This window comes from Corvus moneduloides, chromosome Z, assembly GCF_009650955.1.
Source record: "Corvus moneduloides isolate bCorMon1 chromosome Z, bCorMon1.pri, whole genome shotgun sequence".
Taxonomy (NCBI): Eukaryota; Metazoa; Chordata; class Aves; order Passeriformes; family Corvidae; genus Corvus; species Corvus moneduloides.
Genome location: NC_045511.1, coordinates 29812061 through 29832030, shown reverse-complemented (window position 1 = coordinate 29832030; position 19970 = coordinate 29812061). Strand labels below are relative to the sequence as shown.

Here is a 19970-nt window from a genome sequence, read left to right as displayed (position 1 = left end):
TCACAAACTGAGAGCTGTAGAATGTTTTACTGGGCTTCATAAGGAAGGGAAATCTAACAATTAACCCAACTTTTAGCTAGTGAAAACCACTCTATAAGGAAGCTAGACTATTTTCAAATGATTCCAAATTATTTGGAAAGGCAGAGAATCACTTACAAGAATTAGCTAATATAGTGACTGAAACCAGTATCTGCAATGTTCAAGGACAACACTGTGGATAGTCCTTGGCTGTTTTTAGATGAGGAATTGTGTTTAGCCAGGTATTTCACAGTCTGAATGCTACCAGCATTCAGACTTGTTTTTCAAGGTTTTCACTTCTTCCAAGTTTTCCTTAGCCAAAGAAAATCCAAAGACATTTTCACTGTATAGCTTACCAGTATGCTCCTCAGCAGGAACAGCAAGACTGAAAGCTACCCACACACACACGGTACAGCCCAGCTCCCAAGTAAGGGAGGAATCATGGGGACATAGCTAAAATCCAGGACAGAAACACAAATGAATGCAGTACACAAACAAAGGGCAATCAGAGAGATTATGTCAAGATGTAGAAACCCACTGAAAAAGCTACACCTGCACCCTGAAGTAGTTTTGTCTCTCAGGACTAGTCTAAAAGACTATCTAGTGTGTGACAGGAGCCTGAAGAAACATCTGTAATAATAATTTTGTTACCAGCCTTTATTTCTAAGATACTCTCTCCAGGATTCAGTTCTGGAAATTCCTTCCCATGTTAATACATGAAACAGATAAAACAAAGTAGGTGAATGCAGCACCATTACTAAATTACACCCTAATTCCTTCTACCCTCTACAACCAGAACAAAACAGTCACACTTCTTTCTGAAAGGCTGGGAGAATTGGGATTGTTCAGCTGGGAAAGGAGAAGGCTTAGGGGTGACCTATATGCAGTCTTCCAGTACCTGAAGGGAGTCTGCAAGACAGATGGAAAGAGACTACTTACAAAGCCATGTAATGACAGAACAAGGGGCAACACTTTCAAATTGAAAGGCAGTAGGTTTAGATGAGATACTAGGAAGAAATTCTTTACTGCGAGCGTGCTGAGGCACAGGTTGCCCAGAGAAGTTGTGGATGCCCCAACCCTGGAATTGTTCAAGGCCAAGTTGGGTGGAGCTCTGAGCAATCTGGTCTAGGGGAAGTTGTCTCTACCCACAGTAGGGTTGGAACTAGATGATCTTTGAGATCCCTTCCAACCCAAGCCATTCTATAATTCTCTCATGCTACACTAGGGATAATCTAAATCAAACTCTCTTTTCTCATCCCAACAGCCTTCAAATAAGTATACGCATAGCCTCCATTTAGAATTTTATGCCTCATATTTCTTAAGTCTCCTTGGATGAAAAATGTCCTCCTGCAATTGCCGTTGAAGGGTCTAAGGGCTCACAGCCCTCACAAAGCTCCCTGCTGTGTACACAAGCAGCAGCCTCTCTGTTGGAAGGCACCTGTTGGCAGGCTGATAACATCAGGAAATGGGCCTGCAGTGACACCCACACTTGACACACAACTCAGGCAGCAAGCACACTGTAGTTCTTTATAACTCCTTTTTCAAACCTAGAAAATGTCAATGAGATCTGTACACTAGGGTCAGGGTCCCTTTTGTTTGAGTTAAGCACAAAGCTACACATTTCACTAGCTCTGTAGGTAAGAAACAGCAAAGAAGTTTGACTCCCTGTCTTCTCAACAGTTAAATGTATTTCAGCTATTAAAATTTACTGATCATACCTCAAGACAGAACATTCAGGCAATTTTAAAAAATCACACCAAATTTGCTATGGAACTAGAGAAAAACGAGTGAAAAACACTATTAGGTTTCATATGGGTATCTACACCAGCTGCTGAGTGGGTTTGTAACTGTACATAAAAGCAGAAAAACATCATTCTCCTTGCTTAACTGATACATGAAAGAAATGCACAAAGTGATCACCAGAAAAGATCTGACAAAGTAGATGGAAGTACTAAAAAATAAGACTCCAGACATCAATTGTCATCACATACTTAAAGTTAACAAATTAGGAAAAACATTCCAAACTCTCTCAAGTGCTTTCTAAACTTGTTTATTTTAAATGTTACACAAAACAGTTCATGATTACAGTTCATAGAAACAGTGCAAATACATACAACTTGTAAAGGTCATAGAAGCAACATCTGCATTCTGTCTATATACCACAACAAAGGATACACATGCTTAAAAACAAATTGGAAGAAGTAAAATAATAAAGACTTAACAGTAGTGCAATTTGGGGAAAAAGCTATCCTTTCTCAGGCTCTCTTCATGAAGAAGTGATGTGTGTATTCAGGACGGGTGTTATTTGGTTGATTTGGGGTGTTTTGTTTGTGTTTTGTTCTGGGGTATTTTTGGTTGTTTGCTTTGGGGGGCATTGTTTCTTTTTTTAGGGGCTTTTTTTTTGGTGTGGGATTTTGTTGGGTTGTTGTTTGGTTTTTTTTCATAACAGTGACCGAACTTAATTGGACTACTTGACTCCTAAGTATTTTTTTTCCACATGAGTTGTGTTGTCACAGAGAGCCCTGTCTCCATATTAAAATTCACAGTAGCATCTATCCTGAAATCAGTTTCAGGATCTGGAGATATTAACAAAATCCAAGTGGACACTGTCCTGGGCAACCCGTTCTAGATGACCCTGCCTCAGCAGAGAGGCTGGACTTGATGATCTCAAAATATGCCTTCCAACGTCAACCATTTTCTGATCTGTATACACTGACAGAGCTTACTTTTGCTTAATTAAGGAAGCTCCAGAACAATGTACACTATCCCAAGCAAACATGTGGTATTTTAAAGCTTGCCACACTCCTTTAAGGACAACACTGTATGAAATGCCATTATTAAAAATAATAACAAATTATTCAAAAAGAGCATGAAAAGCTATTATTAAAAATAGTTTAAGGTACTCACCATACCATCTGATTCAATTCACGAACACCCTCTCATTCTCCTGCTGTATATCCAAGTACAGAGCCAGTATCTGTATTTTAGGGAACTTCTTTATAGATGTAGGCAAATTATTACTACATATCCCTGCTCTATAGTTGTCTTTTCTCCACACCAAATAAGTCCCAGTCCCTCAGCCTCTCCTCGCCTCAGATTCTGTGGTGCTTCATAATTCTGTACTGAGCTCAGTCCAGTTTTGCATCATTTTTTCTCATACTGGGGCATCAAAAGTGGATGCAATATTCCAGATGCAATTTAACAAGTGATAAGTAAAGAGGAATCCCTTGGTCTGATTTCCTTGTTACGCTCCTGTTAATACAGCCCAGGATGCTGTTGGCCTTCATCAGTTGCAGAGCGCACTCTTTGTTCATGCGTGGCCACTGTTACCCAGGATCACTAAGAGCTTTTCAGGAGGAGCCAGTCAGCTCCTGTCTGAGGGAAACAGCATGTCCTGCTGCCTGTGACTGTTCAATTTCACAACATGCTTGTTGGTCCACTCTTCTAGCCTGTCTAGATTGTTCTGGATGGCAGCCCTTACTTCAAGTGCATAAACTGCAAACCCAGAGCAGAGTCATTCACAGATTATAATGACATGCGTGATCAACAGCTGAACAAGGAGATGTGAAGACATTAAACAGAGTTTAGGACAGGCACCCATGATATTACTATCAGGAGCTCAAACATCTAGCCAGTTTTTCATGCACATAATCACAGATCAAAGAATCACAGCATATGCTGATTTGGGAGGAATCAAATCAGGATAATCGAGTCCACCTCCGGGACCTGCACAGGACACACCCAAGAGTCACTCCACGTGCCCAGGAGCATGGTTGAAATGCTTCTTGAACTCTGTCAGGCTTCATCCTGTGACCACTTCCCTGGGGAGCCTGTTCCACTGCCCAGCCACCCTCTAGGTAAAGAAACTTTTCCTAATATCCAACCTAAACCTCCCCTGACACAATTTCAGGCCATTCCCTTGGGTTCTCTCACAGGGCACCACAGAGAGATCAGTGCCTGCCCCTCCTCTTGCTCTCACAAGGAAGTTGCAGATTGCAATGAAGTCTCCCCTCAGTCTCCTCTTTTTCAGCCTGAACAGACCAAGTGACCTCAGCCATTCTTCACAGGACTTTCCTTCAAGGACCTTCACCATCTTTGTTACCCTCATCTAGCAGTTTTTCATCCATCCAGACTTTACCATCCCAACCTGGATGCAAGGATGCCATGGGAGACCATAGCAAAAGCCTTGCTAAGAATCAAGGCAGATGACAGCCTCTACTCTCCCATCATGCACAGATCTCGTCATATCATCACAGAAAACAATGAGGTTGGTGAAACCTCCTACTTCATGTACCCAAAAATGGCTTCCAACAGATAATATCCCACTTAGGACAATGTAGTCTACTTCTTTCAAAATAGAGACTACTGTGCTGTTCTGTTTCTTTTCTTAACTAATTAAAGATCCGTATCACAGGGAGAGAATGTACTCATTCTCCAGCCAAGGTGAAAGGAAGGCTGTAAATATTTTAAGACTTGTCTGATCATATAAGTAAAATTGTAATACATAAATAATAGCAAAAAAAATTGCTAAGGAGACTCCCCAACACTGCCTTATAACTTCAAAGTCAGTTCCACTGACAATTTCACAGAATCCATGTTTGCTGGTATTGCAAGGTCCGTATCTTCTCGTGTCATGTGTCGTGCAGAGCTCTAATATTATCTTGCTCTGCTTTAGTTTTACCATCTGCATTTAAAGGAGTGAATGTCTGCTTTTGGCCACCAGATATTGCAAGTGAAGGAATTCACTCACAGCACTGGACAACAGGGCTCAGTCATTTAATCCCCTCCTGCACTGCACACATCTAGAATGCACGCTTAAAGTAACGCAAGTGCTTTATGGAGCACTTTGGGAATATTTAAAACTATCTAATGAAGTACCAGAGCTTACCAACCGGTCTACAATCCCAGGTGGGTTGCTTACTTAACTGCTCTGTAATGAGAGAGAACTCCCCGTACAAGCCAAGACTGGTACAATAAACATGCACTTGACCTCTTCTAGTTTTCGGTTTGCATGGTCTCCAAAGGAAAATCAACAGTCCTTTGATTTACACAGCTACTACAGTCAAGCATTCTTAACTTTAAAACAATTTTGAAAAAGACATGTGATTGAGCTTAGTTTCTTCAAACTTCCATGGATCTTTCTTGTAAATGTGTTTTTTCCTTATAGGGCAAACAGATAATAAAAAGCAACACTTCTAATCAATAAGAACAATATACAAACTTATGCCATTCCAGTACTCAAAATTACATATAAACTCATGGGATGGTTACCAGCTTCAGGAGAGTTCACTCAGCTAAGATTTGAATGACAACTAAAAACAATTTTCCTGTCTTCTGCCAAATAGAAAACAGTAAGCTGTTTGGGCTGATAGAAAGCAGAAAGGCATTAAAGACAAGAAAACACAAAGGATAATTGGAGGGTTAGAAGTAGAGCAGGCTACGAAAAACTCAGCATAATTTAAATTATAATCTGCCAATAAGTAAAAATAATTTGGTTTTGACAATGTTTCAGTGAGTTCCATTGGTCCCTCACCATAGCAATATCCTGCCAGCCAGGTTCTCTAGGAGTCTGGACAACCACTCCCAGGCTGTGTCTCTGGGGCCACCTGCAGGACCTGCCCAAGACTCTTGACTATTCAAAAACGCTGCAGTAATCAAATCCTCCATAAAACCCCAGTGTTCTCCTCCCCAGCATATCCTGTGCCCTGATTAGGGAGGAAGTAACTACTACCTAAACATGTTTCTATTGTCATCCCTGCTTTTGTGTGCCTTGGAATTAAGAGCAAAAGTAAGGAAATGGGGAAAAAGAATGCATGTTAAACTCCAAAATGTAGTAATACGTTTTAGTAAGACAAAATGGAAGGGCAACTCTGAATGAGATATCTGTTAGAAAATCTATCTGACCAGTTAGAGGGTGAGAATGTCTGGGAATGCAAAGGTAGGTCAAAGGAAAAGCAAAGTTTCTAACTGATTTTGGAGAAAGACGAGTTGTTTTTGTAATGAAAGGGGAAATTATTTTAAGGAGTGAAATACTGTTTCAACTCCTAGCCGTACCTACCTTTCCCTCTTCAGAAAAAATTTTCCATGCAATGCAAAAAATTCACAAAAACAGTCCAACAGCAGAAATACATTTTACCTTTGGGGAAACACCAAGAATTTCTGTGCTTGTGTCCTAAAGCTAAACTGGCAGCCCCTTGGTTGTTTGGAGCATTAGAAAAGGCTTTTCCCTGACACAGACCAGTATCAGAAACACCTCTACAGTAATGCAACCCATACTGGTGTTTTCCACATTCACCAACACTTGGTGTTTCAGATATTAAACTAACATTTTCCAATAAAACGCACAGACTCTTGCATTGAAAGAAATGGGGTCTGTGTAGGTAAAGAGCAATAAAAAACTGTACAAAAATCTGATCTAACTTCAAGTCCCTTTAAGTATAAAAGGACACATGCAGCACTTCACCTGCAGCATTTCTAAAAGCTGCTATACCATGGCAGTAGTCAGTCACTGCACAGCAGCGGCAGTATACAAACCTGCAGGGCTGCTGGCAATGCCACAGCTTGATAAATCTGTCAGTGATTCTACCCTGCAAAGGAGGACACTGGCCACTAAAAACATAAACTGCTACTGGCAAATCAAACAACCATGTATGTGACATGCCTCTGGTCAGGAAAATTGCAGGGAGCAGTCTAAGTCATCTCAGTCAAGTCTTTGTCACTGCACTTGGCTGGAGTTCCAGTTTATCCAAAAGTCAACTAACAGTCCTTAACTGTTGATGCAGAATTTTGCTAACACGTTGTTAAAGAGCTCAAAGAAAATACCAGTACAACAGAATTACGAACCATTTCAGTCTGCTCGATTTTTGCTGTAGGATGTGAGCAGTTTGATACAAACCTTCAAAAAGCTGTTGCAAAACACAAACATTTGGTTTCTAAAAAGAATAAAATGCTTTAGATCACTTCTGACACAAATTTTACCCTCACCAACATTTGATTACGTAAGTCAGACAATATCAGAAAGTTGGAGCAAAGTAGCAAAAGTCCAACAACGACACACACACAAACCCTCCTGTTCTTTCCTTATGTTTTCTGAACAACTTTCAGAGTTGGAGTAGCTGGAATAGCCAGTTACCAAACACAGGACCTCCAGCTAATATTTTTTTGACAGCAATCCACAAAACAGCCAGGTCAGAAGCAACCACTGGATTTCCACAGTACACAAAAAGTGTTCACCTTATTCAGTAACATCATCTTTGCTAACCCAGGATGAATTTGTTATGATCCCCATGACTGGAAATTGTGTAGCTGTTGCAAGGTGTGATGTGGGTAATTTTTCTGAAGAGCTTCACTTTTGTCTAGCCATTCTTTCACCAGTGTCCTCTGCAAAAATGTCCAGAGTTCATTCCTATATGAAAGCTCTGGTGAACAGGCTGCTCATACCACCTCCAGATGGCAAACTGCTTCACAGACTGCCAGCCCACCCCCATACCCCCAATCATTTTTACTGCTAAAACCTAAAATTCATATTCATGGTACTTAACAAAAGCTATGTGGATAAGTGACAGTTTGTAAAAGCGGCCCAACAGATCTTTTTGTCTTGTACATTACTCTGGAATGACATGAGTTTTTTTTTCTGGCATCTCTTCTTTCATATTGAAGGAAGAAAGTTCTTTCAAGGTAAAGCACTACCTCAGCACTTAATTAAAGAATACATGAACAGATTTTCTTCAATGATCAGCAATTTTCACTGCTGACACAACTGAATGTGTGCCTTGGTTGGACCACCTCATCTATTTGGCACTCCAGAGGCAGAATATGCATTTTCACTTTATAGATTCATCAGAAATATCTCATTTTTCAAGTAAATTCTTTTCTTCTTTCCTAAAATCTGCTTTTATCCACACATAAAACTAAAGAGCTTTAAGACCTTATCATCTCAATGTGAAAACAAGCATATGACCTTGCCTTCAAAAAGACTGTCATAACACAACAAGATGTTTCTGCAATGAAGCCAGCTGGTTTGTTTTGTTTTGGGTTTGTTTTGGTTTGTTGGTTTTTTTTTTTTTTTTGAGCCAGCTAAATCTTGGAAGGTTTCTGTTGTCCCCAGATAAGTAGTTTGTCGCTGTTGGGGCGGTCATGACATACACAGACAGTGCCTCAGATAAAGTGCAAAAAGCCTCTTATTAAACAAATCAGCCTCTTTTATACACCTTTTGTATGTTATCATTCATGTTACATATTCACTGGCTGCTAAACTACCACAATAGACTTCATTGGCTACCTATAGCATAAGCATTCAAGCATTCAGTCAAATAACAGGTGCAGATATGTTGCTGTTTTTCTCCTTCTACTGTTTAACTTTCTTGCTTCTGTTGATACTCCATTCTCATGGGTAAAAACTAACTGCTTTTCTTCGCACGGGCTTTTCTCACAAATAGAAGTTAACCATGTCCAAATTAAGGTCTATGATGCCTCTGGACCTGCTGTCGGCCTCAACAGTAGTTCTCACTCTCACTGTAGGAAACCTTGTGTCACTTCTTTTCTTTTCATGGAATGGGAATTCTTCCGGTGGGTTACAAGTTAGACCACACTTGTTAACTGAGAAAGCTTTCAAGGGCTTATGCTTCTCAGCAACATGAAAAGTTATGAACAGGATGAGAAATTCAAATCAAAGCCATTAAGTCAAAGCATACCTCTCACCTTCCTTCATAAAATTCATCTGATATGGTACAAAAGACAGTCAGAAGAAAGTATTTTTCGTCTCTGAAAAGCTGTCAATTCTTACTTAAATTCCAAATTAAAGCACCAGTTGACATTCTGAAAAAAAATTAAAGTTTAAATTTGCCAAATATATTATTAAGGGGCGAGTGCTTTAGCACAAATATGTATTTGCTTCAGGTGTCCCTCTCCTCCAAAGAGCTTACTATGGGAAGATGCCTTCTCCAAAACAGAAGCCGGGATACTCTACGTAAACTGACCTTCATCTATAGGCCCTCAGCTGAAACTTAACAATATTTGATTTTGACCTTCTGAAGTTAGTATAAATCAATTTCTGGTAAATTTTTTTTATTTGAAATGCCTCAAAAGTCACTTCCAAGTATTAGAAAAGAAAGCACTTCTGGAAGAAAGAGAACATTTTTTGGAGGTAGGAACTTCCCATTTCATGCTTCAAATAAAAATGTTGACAGCTTTTTTAACGTGGAAGAAATAATCCGCCATCATTGCCGATTACTATGGAAACAAGTCTGCTGTGAAAAAGACAAAGAATCACAGAATCACAGAAGAGCTGAGGTTGGAAAAGGAAGGTCATCTTGTCCAAGCCCTTTGCTCAAGCCAGACTACCCAGAGCAGGTTGCTCAGCACAATGTCCAGATGAGTTGTATCCCCAAGGTGGGAGACTCCCAAATCTCCCTGGGCAACCTGTGTCTAAGTGCAGTCCCTTTCACCTTTTCTTGATGTTCAGAAGGAAGTTCCTGTGTTTCAGTTCATGCTCACTACCTCTAATCCTCAATCCCACAACCACAGTTGTCATAACAGAAGGAAATAAAATCACTACTTTTTCCTCCAAATTTCAGCTGTTTTGGCCACTTCTCAAGATAGCATGTAACCCACAAATGAGGATGCAAGAGCATAATATATTGTCCACTTGACTTACAGAGAGACTATATTGAGGCAGAAGAAAATGAAATTACTCCAAAATCATACTGCTGTCTGCCTACTTGGAGAACAAGGAAGAAAATTCATCCATTCTTTTTTTTTTTTTCCCAACATGCATTTGCAACCTTCTCAGTTGCAACATCAAAATATAAAAAGGCATTTTTATCCTCAGTAGGAGGTAGTATACCAGAGGAAAGGAAATGTATAGTAAAAGAACAGTTAGTTCCCCAACTACACACATTCAGACAATCAAAAGCCATGGATTTAGAAAGCACGCTCAATTTAAAAGCTAACTAAACTTAGAAAAGTTCAATGCAAGAACTAGAAATGACTGTGCCCTAATTCTTTTTTCCTTCTAAAAAAGGTGTAATTTGGGAGAAACTTGCTGAGCTTACTGGATTGTAGTAGAAGTTCTGATTCCACAATTTTAACAATGCACAAATATTAATTCCAGCATGTATGTGACAAGAAATAGGAAGGGCTACAAGCCTTGAACAACAATTGTTTATTAGAACCTGGAAACCTTATAAAAGCCTTCCCCAAAATGCTCCCTTTTATCAGCTTGCTGTTTTCTATGAAGTTTAAATAAAAGCACTATAGTTACCAAGTAGAGGGCCCTACATAACTGCCTGCAAAACAAACTGAATGTAATGCCAAATATGTAATCATGGTCAACACAGAATTTACAGACTTATCCAAATGCTCTTCCAGCAGAGTGATAAAGCCCATGGCACAATTTATTTGTATTAAGGAAATCCATTACAACACTGTTCACTATGTGTGCTATCTCATCTGAAAAAGCTGTAATTCAATACAGCGATCGAAACTAAGGACTAACTACTGGAAATAACCAAATTAAGTTTTTTGAATTAAAAATGCTTCTCTTCCTAAAAACCAGCTATATATATTGGTGGTCTCTTGCAAAGATTCTGTTTCTCACAAACTTAAAAGTCCAACTAACTTCAAAGAAAAAACCTGAAGATACCATGTGCTGAGAGAAGACAAAAGATTAAGTTTCAGTAGTGCTCAAAGAAGGGAGTCAAGTGCTATTTATTGCACATACCAATTGCTAGTTCAGACTGTCAAAACTTTGTTGTGAGGTCACACATGAATAACAGAGACTTTAATTTATTACTAGGCAAAACGAAGAAAGAATTCAAAGACATTTTAAGTAAAATGTGAATTTTGCTTACAGTCAGGAAAGTCTTTATACCCTCCAAATGACTATATTTGATATGGAAATGAAGAAACAGAGAACCCAACTGTACAAGCTTTCCAGATTTAATATGCTTTCTGAATACACGAAGAAACTGCACACTCAATGAAGCTGATTATCAAAGTATTGGGATGCGCACTTGTATTTGTAACAGGTTATTTGCCTAGTGTTCAGTGCAGCATACCTATGCTAGACAAAGTCTACTAGCTGAGGCCAGGCTAGCTGAGGGTAACATAGCTTATGACATTCACTAGGAGGCTACAAAGACCATGCCAGAACAAGGCTTAAAAAGTTAGGAGAGAGTAAGTTAGGAGGTAGCAGCAACACACTCACAGCATATTTCAGTTCCACATTAATATACTTCTCTCCTTCACCAGCTTTCAGTGACAGAGGTGTGAAGATTACAAGAGAGCTGAATTTGTCAAGGAGGCAGATGCAGGGCAGCAAGAATCAAAGGCATACACGTCAGGTTATGCTCAAACCTGGCAGACAGCACAGTGACGTGGAGCAAGAATGATCACGACATGAAGAGATCATAAAAAGACCAGTACATTTTAACTTAGAGAAAACGTAACTAAAAGACACTACACTTAACCCTAAAAACATGAAGTCATAGGTTTACATAACAGTATGAAAGTCAGTGATCATACAGGGAAGAGTATCTCTGAAGACAACAGGAAAGACACACCAAAAGAGAAAGCAAAAGGTCAAGGGGCATAATGTATGTTAAGGAGGGCACTTTTGCAAAAGGTCTAAAAGAAATTACCCAGAAGGAGCTTTTATACAGGAGGAACTGGAAAAAGTCCTAAGTGTATCTGGTATGAGATAAAGATCATAAGAACGATACTGTTCACTAATACTACATAGTAAGTATTATAATAATTTTTGGGATAATCACACATCGGAATATTTAACCTGCAGTTTCCTAACTTAAAGAAGATGTTTTAAACCTTAAGACTTTACAGGGACAAGAAACTGCAGACGTTGCTCACAGGAGAAAAACAACAGTGGAAAAACTTCAGGTAACTGCCTGAATACTGAGGAGCCGAACTGTGACCATTAAACAGTCTCTTCTAACTCAGAATGGAGAAACAAGGAAGTTATCCTATGTTTTCATGGCTACAGCAGAAATTAAACCACAGGACACGACTTTTTTGAGTACTCTTGGAAGTTCATCCTTTAAGCATGTATGGTTCCGTATCCCACCATTGCTTTAACTGTTCATTTTTCTTTCTCTCTTAACCCCAAATGTGTAACAATTCTTTGCTAGTATGACTAGATCTGCTATACCATTGTACAGAAATATCAAAATATCAATTTCTCTCACTGCAGCAATTAAAAGAAATTATTTCGCTCATCCTCCTTTGTACCTGAGCATATTGCCAAATAATAAAAGAGTGACAACATGAAGTTAAACACCTAGCCAGTAACCTAGACTAACTAGCATGCTAATGATAATGCACATCTCACCTAAGACTTCTTTTAAATAGAAAGTGTTAATGCCATCTAGAGAGAACACTTCAGCTTCCTCATCCATCAGAAGACTCAAATATTCACCCATTTCTTAAGTTGGACAGCAAGCAGATGTTATGTATCAGAAAGCTTAGAACTCCAGCCAAAGCTTATTTGGAAAAAATTAAGGATGTGGCTGCCACATTAAGTACAGCAACTCCCCAGGGTGAATCCTTTTGCCTTTTCTTTCCCCACCAGCTCAACTGCAGATGCAAGATATGAATCCTGCCTCCAGCACTTCCACTACTGCAAAAGTCCACATGAGCTTAGTTCATCCTTTTGTGACACTTACCTCAATGAGAAGTGAATATATTTACAAGAACATTATCAGAACATGGTTTACTTTGCCTCTGAAAAACAAAGTTCTAAGAACAGGGAGACTGTCCTAGGTGTACTACTAACTGGTAGTAGGACTAGTAGTAATACTACTAGTAGTCAGTTACATTCAGGAGATTTCTCCTCAATAGAATTGTTTAAATCTTATTCAAGAAATTTACAGTTGTTTACCCTGCAGTGTAATTACCACCTGCCTTTTGTTCTCTGTTTAGAATACAAACAAAGCAGACACGAGACATACTTTTTGGTATTGCTAATTTCAAGGAAGCAACAAATTGATTTAGCTAGTGAACAGAACCCAGACTTCTCAAGCAGGTGCAAAAACACAATCTAAAATTGGAGTAGAGCAAACCGCTGGAAGCACTCCTCAAAGAAAACCACAAGATTTGTGGGGTTTTGTGAGATCTTCCAATCTCCATCCCACTCTAGTGCAATTACAGCTTTGTACGCTCCAGCTTAACAGCAAGATTTTCTATTAAGATATCTCTTAGGAATGATATGGAAAAGAGGCAATCCCAGCAGTGGAATGTGGAGTGAACACGTTCCCAGAAAGCAGGGGAAGGAGAGATCAGTAGATTCACTAAGTCATCTTGAAGAAGCACTGATGGGTTACTACAAAAGCTTCCTAATTATTCATAGCAATTAAATATCAAGGCTGTTGACCCAGTTACTTATCATTTTAAAGAGGAAAAATCATTTAAGTAACTTCATAAGTAAAAGCAGGGAGAGGGCCAAAAAATACCTTCAAGGAGATGAAAGGAGGAGTAAGAAGACAAAATCATTATTGAAATCAGAGGAAGTTACTCTGCGCAACCTTTGTTCCCATTGCCAGGGCACAGCCTTCACATTTCCAGAATATCCTCAGGACACGCTCTATTCAGGAGCAGGGAGAGCTGCACACTGCCAGCAAAGTAAATGTGAAGACATGACCCAGCCAGTTGCACAGGCAGGCAAATATGCTTGATTAAGCGTAGGCAGAATTGTTCAACTAAGGAGTGTTTATCCTCATCTGTCTAACACGGTTCTGTAATTAATGGACAAAGCCTTCAAAGTTTCAAAGCAATCCATTTCAAAGCAATCCACGTTTTCTAATCTATTAAAATCAGCAGCAGGCACAACCTGGGGTCAAATGGAAGAAAAATACAACAGAATTATGACAGGATTTAACAATAGCAAGTGAGGGGCAAATAAAGTGACTGATGAAATCCAGTGCCAGTAACTACAAAAAAGTCCACGCAAGGAGAAAAATCATCCCAGCTACACTTGTGGACCAAAAACTTCCTTTTGCCTCCTCCCCTTAAATGAAAACATTCTATTTGTTCATCTGTTAATTTTATCAGAAGTTCTGCATTGAGAATTATCAGAAAAAGACTACAGAACAAGACTGAGAAATACCTCAGAGTGTTCCAGTACCTTGAAAACTGCATTCTTAAGAACCTCTAATTAGTCACAGAACACTGATAAAACAGATGGGTGTGGGGAAAAGCAGGAAGACAGCATACAGACCTGGACTCTTCAGCTTTTAAATTGATTGAGCCAGTATAATACCACCAAAAAGAACATTGATGAAAAACACTCACTGTGCCTCAAAAAAAGTCCAGCCCACTGAACAAAATATTCCTGGTAGAACTTCCCCCTCAGGAAGTCCCTGACCAGGACTTCCTGAAGCTTGGTAATACGATGGGACAGGTTCAATCCAGCCTGTCTTAGGACTAGCTGGTATCTGAAAAAACAAGAACAATTTGCTCCAAAAGCCATTGTTCACCTTCTACAAACATTCCTCCAGACTTTTAAGTCCATTTGTAGACAAGCTCCAGGTTCTGGAAAACTCTTCAGTACTCTGTGTGGTATCAATAAAGCTGCAACACAGAACAGGGCACCATCAACAGTACTGACAGCAGTCCTCTTCAGGACAAGAAACCCCTTAATAGACACTGTGTGGTTACTGGGGTCAAGCAGTTTTCCACAGCCCTAGTAGTCCTATCAGACTGGTAAGTGCCTGAACAGGACAAAAGAACATTCCCGACCCCAGGTCAGATAAAATCTACATGACACTTTCTCCCCACTATGAAAGTAGTCTGCTTGATTACAGTTTTTCTTTTTTGCACCATCTATTTGCAGCACTTTGCAAAATACAGCCTCTCCAAGCACAAGAGCAATGTAAGTAAAAGGATTCTGCCCCATGAAGAAAAAAGCATCGCATGTTGTTTCCTGGTTCAGAAGCCCAATACCAAGCCTGTGATTTTCCTGGAACATGACCAAGCATCAGCTGTCAATTTCTAGCAGTACACAAGCACTGAGGGAAGGCTGAATTTCTTTAGATTGCTCAACACTTAGTACACGACAGAACCTTCTGGGCTCAGGTGCCTGGAAACTGAAATCAGAGGAAAGAACAGCAGGTTGACATAAGGGCTACAGAAATCAAAAGAGAAGAAAGAATTTCCAGAGGAAATGATGTCTTTATTTCTCTTCTTACTCAAGACACCCAGAGGTGATGGATGGCAAGACAAGTTGGAACACAGGGAACATTATTCAGAATGAGGATCTGAATATCAAGGAAATAAGCAAGAGTATGTGTGGCCAAGACTCAACAGTGGGAAAAAAGGAACTGGAGAGAACTCCCAGATGACGCAAGCTCAACCTGCCTAATACGAAAAGATTTCCACTTCTGCCAATAATGGGATGTTATAACATCTTCAAATCATCCTTTCAAGAGAGCTGAACACAGAGCAGCAACTAAAGTAAGTGCTCTCAGTACAATCGCTCAGAAAGACTGAAAGCCTTGCTTAGTGCTCCTAATAGACCTAGGTCCAGATCTTCTTTCAAGAGCCACTTTGAGAGAGAAAAGCACAATTCAGATTATGTAACTCAAGAATCAGCAGTTTGCCTCAATAAACCATTTAATTTAATGTTATTTCTCCTAGAATCAAATGACTAAGCTATGCTCTGGATTTCTAGACACAGATCCTCACTTGTCTAACTGCCAATGCGTCTACATTATTTTCATAACAGAAGCAACATCTTATGATGGGAAACTCGCTCAGTTTTTACAGGAAATTGTTTCTCTCCAAAAATGTCAACCATACTAAAAAGCTTATGAGAATGAACACTAAGTTGAAAAGAACTGTGATGCTAAAATGTTTTTAATGAACAGTTCAGCGGGGGAAAGAAGTGCAATGAAACACTCGGTTTTGTATGACAGGGTTAATACATTTCTGTGAAATGATAGCATGCTTCTGATAAGGGCAATACAGGTTTTCTGCTTTTCACTTGATATGAAAGAAAAGCTGTCTAATATTCATTATATGACTTGTACATGGTTTACATCGTATTTGTTTGTGCGTATCAAGTACCAGACAAACGGCACCAAGCCTGTACTACTACTGTACAGGAGGAAAGCACTGGGGCTACATGAGCAAACCATACAGCAGGATCTGGTAAAAATTTCATTCAGCAGCTGAGGTTGGCATTTACCAGCCTGCAAGCTTATGCTTTGCAATATTATTTGAGGTCGGGCAGGAAGGATCAGTACCTCAAAGTGAGAGGTCTCTAGCTTCAGTCCCCTGATTTATGAGGATTACTTAAAACTGCAGTTACAGAGTGCCTAAGTTATTCTCTTTGATTCATGAACAATCTGAACCACGTAAATGAAGGTTAAGCTCTGCACACTGAGGCCACTGTGTGTGTGAAATTTTTCATTCACTTCACACTACTGTAGAACTGTACTCAATGGAAAAAAAACTTTTCTTCCTGAAAAAAACAAGTTTACTCTCTTTTTATCTTCCTCCCAAGTTCCCAAGTATATGTACCTTCATCACCAATGCCATCTCTATCACTATTTCCACATGGGGAATTTTTTTAAGAGCCAAAAATATAAAAAAAATCAATGCCATCACTATTTACTTACTCTTACAAAGCACTTCTTTATTGTGTTTATTGTATATCCTAATAGCCCTCTAAAGACTATCAAAATAGATTGCAATAGGTACAATGGATGACAAAAGGAGGAAGCAAATATCACCTGGAAGTTACTACACAGACAGAAAATAAGTGGTTGCAATCTCTTTGCTTTAATTTCTTGATCCCACATTAGAGCAGCACTACCAATGAGAGAAACACTTCCAGATTTCCCACATACTGTAGGCATACATCTGTAAGAACACCCAGTGAACCTGCACAGGTGGTTTACCTCAGTTAATACCTACTGCTAGTGTTAAACTGGAGCAGTACATTCAGCCACTTTAGCAGTAAGGTGGTCAGGAACCAGGTGATAATGCGCAGCTACTTCTGCTGCTCCAGCTGCAGCTTAAGAGCACATGAAGTTATTACCCTAGAAACACAGTTTTTGGCATATTCCTTATACTGTTTCTGCATAACTAATAAAAGGGTGGATGCCCGATTCAGAGCTTCATTGCATGAATCAGAGAAAATACACACACACACGAGCCAAATGATTTATGAACTCTGAAAAGAGCAAAGCTATCCTTATCTCCTTTAAACAACCAATGCCAGCCTAACACTGGAAAAACCACCACAAACTAAACCAGCTCTTGCAGCATGTCTTGATTTCACCTTCTTCCTCGGTATTGTCACAAAGGTCCACAATATCACACTCAATAAAAAGAAACATTGAAACACTTCTAGTAGTTGATTCAGATGGTGTTCTTTAAAGAGACTGTGCATCACCACAGTGAAAACTTCACAGAGGGACAACCTACCCAAGAGTTCATTAAAAGGCCCCACACCCACTCATTCCAGTGAAAAGCAGATCCCTTCAAACATAAATCAGAAAATTTTCTTCAAACAATACAGATGTATTTGATCACTTTGGAAAGGCTAGAAATGGGCAAATTTTCAACACTGTACAAAATACAAGATGGGTCACCTACAGCAACACCGACTGATCCTTACAAACACAAGAGTTTTTCCTTGGTATGCAAACCAAGTGCTACTCAGAAAGAAGCACTTCTATATAAGCATGAGGACAGAAGTCATTTCCCTTTTCTCCTTACTCATAAACCCATGCACTCTTCCAGAAACATGGTTTCACTGCTGAGTAAAGTTTATTACTGCCTATTTCTGTCAACAACCTTGCTGACCCCTGTCCTTACATGAAAATGTGTTATTGAAGCTCCCTCTGTCCTTGTGATGGATGTGACTGCTTTCTGAAGTTTACTCTGAACATCACAGACACTGACATTTTACCAGAAGATGGGTATTAGATAGACATAATCCACTTAAAAGATTGTTGCAAAAACACGCTCAAAAATCTAGGTACTGTATTTACAAAGACAACAGAAAAAGTGCAGAAATTTCAATCAAATGACAAAGCAGCAGGTCAGTCATAAGTAGATTTTACTAAAAATCAGAGATTAGTCTGAACACTGTTTCCATCCCATTTATATTGCTGGATTATTTCTGCATCTTTGTTAGTCCTGCAGTTGCTTTCTCTCTGATGTGTGAGGGAGAAAAAAAAAAAAAACAAAACCCAGAAAAAAACCCCAAACAAACACCACCACCACAAAACCCCCACAACTTTCTGAAAGCCTTCAAGGTAAAGTTGAAAACCTGAAATCCCTGAAAATCTAAGCAAAATACATGATACACTAATCTATATCTACATCAAAAAGTTTCAGTTTAGCATTTCACTTTGAATTTCATTCTTTTATTTTTTTTGTAATTCCAGACCTCTCCCCAATGGCAAACTTACAAGTATATACAGCATTTTTATTTCTGACAAGTGAGTAATCTAGTAGGATTCATAGCCTTTATCTGGATTCTTCTGTATATACACATTTATTTTTTCAATATAATGGCTGCAATGCAGTCCATTTTCAATTTTGGATGCAAGCTATAGGATGAGAAACCCAGAAAACCCTTCCTTTAGGGTCAACTACATTACCCTTTTCAGCCGTAGAACTTTTCTAGGCAGCAAACTGTTTAAGTCATAAGCAATCACAAACCAAAAAATACAACATGCTGAATTCACTCTACTTCCCTGCGTTAGCTTTTCCACCCAGTTCATCATACAACTCATCTTGCTCCAGGACACCCTATGGAAAGAAGCTGTGTTTCCTTCTTCAAGCAACTGTCTTGGAGCTGTGACAAAATCATGACATCACAATCTTTGCGTAGCCAAAGGTCAGATAACACATACATACAGGTAATGTTTGTCTGCACTGGTTACCTATGCGGACAATTAGAGATTTTTTTCAAGCCATCCTGTGTGGCAAGGTTTCAGTAGCTGGCTACAGGGATAACTTCTGACAGATGATGACAGAAGCTTCCTCTAAGTACAAGAGCTAGTGCAGCCAGCTCCAAAACAGAACCACCATGGCCAAGGCTAAGCCCATCAGTGACAGTGATTGCATCTCTAAGAGAATATACTTAAGAAGGGGGAAAGACCACTGCACAACAGCAACAAAGCAGACCCCAAGGTCAGTGAAAAAGGTGGGAGAGGAGATACTCTTAGGCACTGGAGCAGAAATTCTTTTGCAGGCTGTGGTGAAGACTATGATGAGGCAGGCTATTCCCCTGAAGCCCACTGAGATCCACGGTGCAGCAGAGATCACCTGCAGCCCACGGAGGACTCCACATCTGAGCAGGTGCCTGAAGGAGGCTGTGACCATGCTGGAAGACATACTAGGGCAGTTCATGAAGAACTGCAGCCCATGGGAAGGTCTCATGCTGGAAAAGTTGGGAGGGACCTCACGCTGGAGTAGGGGAAGAATGTGAGGAGGGAGGAGCAGCAGAGACAAGTGTGATAAACTGACCACAGCCCCCATCCCCCATTTTCTTGAGCCACTCAGCCAGAAGAGGAAGAGAAGGCTGGAGCTGAAGCTGAACCTGGGAAGAAGGGAGGGGTGGGGGAAAGATGTTTCAAGGTTTGTTTTTATTTCTCATTATCCTTCTCTGACTTTTCATTGACAATGACTTAAAACAATTTCTCCAAACCAAGTCTGGTTTGCCTGTGACCGTACTTCCTGAACCTTGTGTTACACCTTTTCTTCCCCATCCAGATGAGGAGGGTGAGTGGTAAGAGTGGCTTTGGTAGGCACCTTGTGTTCAACCAAAGTTATCCCATCACAACATAACCTCCTTTCTCCACTGAATTTTATTTTAGTTTCCATATTGTCTCATTTTTTTTGTTCTGCACAAATGAACTATACTCCGGAATTTGCTTCATGTCTCCTAATTCAGTGACAGGCTACAGAGGTAATAGTGGATTTAG

The 19970-nt window shown here is 39.7% G+C and overlaps 1 protein-coding gene across 2 annotated transcripts in view; it reads right to left on the bottom strand.

Annotated features, from left to right (window-relative positions):
* The window catches only part of RNF38 (ring finger protein 38), a 106578-nt gene that overhangs the window by 72138 nt on the left and 14470 nt on the right, over positions 1–19970 (bottom strand). The window lies entirely within an intron of this gene.